Source organism: Bison bison, unplaced genomic scaffold (assembly GCF_000754665.1).
Source record: "Bison bison bison isolate TAMUID 2011002044 unplaced genomic scaffold, Bison_UMD1.0 scf7180017864291, whole genome shotgun sequence".
Classification (NCBI taxonomy): Eukaryota; Metazoa; Chordata; class Mammalia; order Artiodactyla; family Bovidae; genus Bison; species Bison bison.
This window is the reverse complement of record NW_011494863.1, coordinates 12,452,489-12,459,166: the sequence shown is the minus strand read 5'-3', so window position 1 is coordinate 12,459,166 and position 6,678 is coordinate 12,452,489.

Below are 6,678 nucleotides of genomic sequence, written 5' to 3'. Positions count from 1 at the left end.
TCCAGTAGTCATGTATGGATGTGAGAGTCAGACTATAAAGAAAGCTGAGCACTGAAGAATTAATGCTTTTGAACTGTGGTGTTGGAGAAGACTCTTGAGAGTCCCTTGGACTGCAAGGAAATCCAACCAGTCTATCCTGAAGGAAATCAGTCCTGAATATTCATTGGAAGGACTGATGCTGAAGCTGAAACTGCAATACTTTGGCCACCTGATGCTGGGAAAGATTGAAGGTGGAAGGAGAAGGGGACGACAGAGGATAAGATGGTTGGATGGCATCACCGACTCAATGGACATGAGTTTGAGTAAACTCCTGGAGTTGGTGATGGACAGGGAGACCTGGCGTGCTGCAGTCCACGGGGTCTCAAAGAGTCAGACACGACTGAGCAACTGAACTGAGCTGAACTGGTTTTAAATCTTGACTATTCTTATTCTTAAATTCTTTTCAAACTTTTTAAAAGGTAAAATCATAACTCTCATACAGATGTAAAATGAGCTTGCTATAGTGATTTATTTTTAACTCCTTTAATGTACGAACCTGTGAGATGTTACAGCCAGTGTAAAGGAGAGTCCAAAGAACAAACATAAGTATGGATCACGAATTGAGATAAAAGTACATATGGAGGCAAAATTAGTCTCTTCCACAGTGGGGGAGAGAAGTCAATTTAACAAGTCACAGGACAAAAATGACTGTCTATAGGCAAAGATTATTTTCCATTGCTCTGGGTTATCTACATCTTCAGTCAGCTCTTCACTTCAGGTGGCCAAAGTATTGGAGCTTCAGCTTCAGCATCAGTCCTTCCAATGAATATTCAGGGTTGATTTTCTTTAGGATTAACTGTTTTGATCTCCTTGCTGTCCAAGGGACTCTCAAGAGTCTTCTTCAGCACCACCGTTTGAAAGCATCAATTCTTCAGAGCTCAGCCTTCCATATGGTCCAACTCTCACATCCATACATGACTACTGGAAAAACCAGAGATTTGACTATATGGACCTTTGTCAGCAAAGTGATGCTTCTGCTTTTTAATACGCTGTCCAAGTTTGTCATAGTGTTTCTTCCAAGGAGCAAGTGTCTTTTATTTTCATGGTTGTCATCACCATCCACAGTGATTTTGGAGCCCAGCCCCCCAAAATAGTCTGTCACCGTTTCCATTGTTTCCCCATCTATTTGCCATGAAGTGATGGGACCAGATGCCATGATCATAATTTTTTGAATGTTGAGTTTTAAGCCATCTTTTTCACTCTCCTCTTTCACTTTCATCAAGAGGCTCTTTAATTCTTCTTTGCTTTTTGCCATAAAGGTGGTGTCATCTGCACATCTGAGGTTATCAATATTTCTCCCAGCAATCTTGATTCCAGATTGTGCTTTACCTACCCTGGCATTTCACATGATGTACTCTGCATATAAGTTAAATAAGCAGGGTGACAATATACAGCCTTGACATACTCCTTTCCTTATCTGGAACCAATCTGTTGTTCCATGTCCAGTTCTAACTGTTGCTTCTTGACCTGAATACAGGTTTCTCAGAAGGCAGATAAGGTGATCTGGTATTCCCATCTCTTTAAGAATTTTCCACAGCTTGTTGTGATCCACAGTGTCAAAGGCTTTAGCATAAATGAAGAAGAAGTAGATGTTTTTTTGGAATTCTCTTGCTTTTTCTATGATCCAGCAGATGTTGGCAATTTGACCTCTGGTTCCTCTGCCTTTCGTTAATTCAGCTTGTACATCTGAAAGTTCTCAGTTCATGTACTGTTGAAGCCTAGCTAGGAGAATTTTGAATATTACTTTGCTAGCATGTGAAATGAGTGCACTTGTGTGGTACTTTGAACTTTCTTCGGCATTGCCCTTTTTTGGGATTGGAATGAAAACTGACCTTTTCCAGTCCTGTGGCCACTGCTGAGTTTTCCAAATTTGCTGGCATATTGAATGCAGCACTTTAACAGCATCATCCTTTAGGATTTGAAATAACACAGCTGGAATTCCATCACCTCCACTAGCTCTGTTTGTAGTGATGCTTCCTAAGGACCACTTGACTTTACACTCCAGGATGTTTGGCTCTAGGTGAGTGATCACACCATCATGGTTATCTGGGTCATTAAGACCTTTTTTGTACAGTTTTTCTGTGTATTCTTGCCACCTCTTCTTAATATGTTCTGCTTCTGTTAGATCCATACTATTTCTGTCCTTTATTGAGCCCATCTTTGCGTGAAATGTTCCCTTGGTATCTCTAATTTTCTTGAAACGATCTCTAGCCTTTCCCATTCTATTGTTTTCCTCTATTTCTTTGCATTATTCACTTAGGAAGGCTTTCTTCTCTCTCCTTGCTGTTCTTTGGAACTCTGCATTCAGATGGGGATATCTTTCCTTTTCTCCTTTGCCTTTCATTTCTCTTTTCTCAGCTATTTGTAAGGCTTCCTCAGACAACCACTTTGCCTTTTTGCATTTCTTTTTCTTGGGGATGGTTTTGATCACTGCCTCTTATAAAATGTTATAAACCTCCATCCATAGTTCTTCAGGCATTATATCAGATCTAATCCCGTGAATCTATTTGTCACTTCCACTGTATCATCATAAGGGATTTGATTTAGGTCATACCTGAACGGCCTAGTGGTTTTCTCTATGTTCTTCGATTTAAGTCTGAATTTTGCATTAAGGAGTTCATGATCTGAGCCACAGTCAGCTCCCAGTCTTGTTTGGCTGACTGTATAGAGCTTCTCCATCTTTGGCTGCAAAGGATATAATCAATCTGATTTCAGTGTTGACCATCTGGTGATGTCCATGTGTAGAGTCTTCTCTTGTGTTGTTGGAAGAGGATGTTTGCTATGACCGGTGCCTTCTCTTGGAAAAACTCTGTTAGCCTTTGCCCTGCTTCATTTTGTACTCCAAGGCCAAACTTGCCTATTACTCCACGTATCTCTTGACTTCCTATTTTTGCATTCCAGTTCCCAGTGATGAAAAGGACACCTTTTTTGGGTGTTAGTTCTAGAAGGTCTTGTGTGTGTTCATAGAACTGTTCAACTTCTTCCTCTTCGGCATTAGTGGCCGGTGCATAGCCTTGGATTACTGTGATATTGAATGGTTTGCCTTGGAAACGAACAGAGATCATTCTGTCGTTTTTGAGATTTCACCAAAGTACTGTATTGTGGACTCTTTTGTTGACTATGATGGCTACTCCATTTCATCTAAGGGATTCATGCCCACAATGGTAGATATAATGGTCATCTGAATTAAATCTGCCCATTCGCATCCATTTTAGTTCACTGGTTCCTAAAATGCCAGTGTTCACTCTTGTCATCCCGTTTGACCACTTCCGATTTACTTCGATCCATGGACCTAACATTCCAGGTTCCCATGCAGTGTTGTTCTTTACAGCATCCGACTTGACTTTTGCCACTAGACACACCCACAACCAGGCATTGTTTCCGCTTTGGCTCAGCCTCTTCATTCCATCTGGAGCTATGTCTCCACTCTTCTCCAGTAGATATGGGACACCTACTGACCTGGGGGGTTAATCTTTCAGTGTCATATCTTTTTGCCTTTTTTTATTGTTCATGTGTTCTCAAGGCAGGAATGCTGAAGTGGTTTGCCATTCCCTTTTCCAGTGGACCACGTTTTGTCAGAACTCTCCACCATGACCTGACAATCTTGGGTGGTCCTACACGGTATGGCTTATAGTTTCATTAAATTACACAAAGCTATGTTCCATGTAATCATTTTGATTAGTTTTCTGTGATTATGGTTTTCATTCTGTCTGCCCTCTGATGGATGAGGATTAGAGGCTTAAGCAAGCTTCCTGATGCCCTTAACTTTATTGGGCCTCAGTTTCCCCATTTGTTAGAAAGTAAGATCAAGCTAGATGATCCCCAAGGTCCCTTTCAACTTTGAGAGTCTGTTTATACATGTAGATTGAGCTTCCCTAATGGCTTAGCTGGTAAAGAATCTGCCTGCAGTACAGGAGACACAGGTTTGATCCCTGGGTTGGGGAGATCCTCTGGAAGAGGAAATAGTGGCCCACTCCAGTGTTCTTGCCTGAAAAATCTCATGGACAGAGAAGCCTGGCGGGCTACAGTCCAGTCCAAAGGGTCGCAAAGAGTCGGACTTGACTGAACACCTAAACACATATACACATCAGTGGACCTGTGGCTGATTCATGTTGATGGTTGGTAGAAGCCAACACAATACTGTAAAGCAATTATCCTTCAATTAAAAATAAATAGATTTTTAAAAACACATACATACATACCTGTAGAAAACTGGTAGGAATGCTCTGGAAGTCATTTCAATCCCCTTTGGCTAGCCCATTTTAGAGATCAAGAAATTGAAGCCCAGAGAGGGACAGACCTTGCCCAAGGCTACCCAGCAGAAATGGGATGATAATCCAGGTTTCTGGCCTCTCGCTCAGGCTCGCACCTCTGGGTGGCATTGCCAAAGCACAGCCCCTTTCTCACTTCATCCTTCTGAACCAGGAAAGCAGATGGAGGCCTGCCAGGGCCTTGGGGAGCAGAGGCTGGACTGCTCAGGCAGGCCCGGCAGGGCTGGGGAAGGTGCCGCAGGAGTACCCGGGGTGGGACGCCCCATTCAAATTTGCATTGCTTTCATTCCCCCAAATTTTCATCTCATTACAGCCTTTGCCTAGAGCTGTGATTCTCAATGCTGGCTATACACTGGAATCACCAGGAGAGCCTTAAGGAAACCACCTAGGAGCCCAGGCCCAGGCTGCACCCCAGGGTAGGACCCAGGCAGCAACATTTTTTTTAAGTAACCCCCAGATGATTCCTAGGTGCAGCCAATTTGGAGAACTACTGGACAAAAGCAGCTTTTCTCTAACAGTAATAAACATGCACAATACCTGGGATCTCATTAAAATGCAGATTATGCTTCAGCAGGTCTGGGTAGAGCCCAAGAATCTGTGCTTCTAAGAAGTTGCTGATGAGGCCAGGGTTATCCAGGAGACCACAGGGAAGCAATGTCAGGTCCAGACACTCTCTCCAGCCCTGAGCTGTAGGAGTGGGATACAGATGGAATCTCTATTTCCTCTCAAGAAAGGCATCTGGTGAACTTACTTCCCCCTCCTCTGTTTACTGAGACAGAGCAGAAAGGACAAAGCCTCAGCCGTTGCCAGATTCTCACTCTACACCTCATTGCCCTGCTACATGTTGAGGCAGGATGGATTCCATGATGTCTGAAGGTCAATGCAGATGTAGCGCCCTTTGGTTCTGTGAAGTGTCTGGCTCCAGTGAGCTGCCCAAGGGGAGCTGGGTGGATCCACGCAGTCTGGCCTAAAGCCTGTTCTTTGAACTGCTCTCCTCAACCTTTCCTACCCTTTCTCCCGACTCCTTCCCTGCTCCTTCACTAGCCTCCAAAGTGGCTCTCAAAATAGTTTGAATCAAACAGACCTTGGCTGTTTTTGCCAGTAACCTTCCAACCAAGGACAACCCCACTGACTTATGAGGAAGGAGGGCAATGCCTAACTGAGGGGGAGAGTATTAGGAACTTTGTCCCTTCTAAGGGCTTGGGACATGAACTCAGGGACAGGGTCACAATGCAACAAATTTCAGTTGAGCGGCACCTTGGTCAAAATCCCTGCATGTGTGCCTTTACAATTGAAATTGAGTCCCCCTAAAACTAACTCCCTCTCTATCCACAACTTTATTCTCTTTCTTGTCCTCTCTGACCTCAAGCCTGTACTAACTGAAAACTAATCAACTAGAGTCAGATAACTAAAATTGCTGTTGTCAATAACATGTTAATGTACCAAAATTACTATTGTAGATATCATTATTAATGTACAAACTCAGGTAGTTTTTTGAGGGGCAAGATGAGCTAATAGACCCCTGAGCCATGGATCACCTGGCTCGAGAATCATAAACCAGAGATATCCTGACCTCCTGAAATGACGATTAAGAAATGTCACAAGGATAATTATTCCCAACCACTTTGTTCCTCCCCTTACAGAAACCCCTAATCAGTGACTGCACTGGAGTGGATCTCTGAGGCTCGTCTCCCAGTTCCCTACTGTGGCACCCTGCAGTAAGTGCTGTTCTTTTCTTCACTACCACTCTGTGTCAGTACATTGGCTTTCCTGCGCATTGGAGGAGCAGATCCGAGTTGGTTTGGTAATATTAATGACAGTTTCCAAAGATTTCTATCAGCTATCTAATTCATTCATTCATTCAGCAAGCATTTGCTGGGCAGAGCAATGCCAGTGTCCCAACTCTGGGATGCAATCTGCCGGCACTCAGTGTGCTCACTTCTATTGCTTCAGGCACCTCACACCCTGAAGCTACTGCTGCTGCTAAGTCACGTCAGTCGTGTCCGACTCTGTGTGACCCCAGAGACCGCAGCCCACCAGGCTCCACCATCCCTGGGATTCTCCAGGCAAGAACACTGGAGTGGGTTGCCATTTCCTTCTCCAATGCATGAAAGTGAAAAGTGAAAGGGAAGTCGCTCAATCGTGTCCGACTCTTCGCGACCCCATGGACTGCAACCTACCAGGCTCCTCCATCCATGGGATTTGCCAGGCAAAACTACTGGAGTGGGGTGCCATTGCCTTCTCTGCACACCCTGCAGGGTTGGTCAGAAATGAGTAGCTGTCAGCAACTACCTGTAGTACATTCATGCCGCCAGCAGGGGGAGACCGCCACCCAATTTGGGCTCCTTGTTACCTGACACAGTGGCCC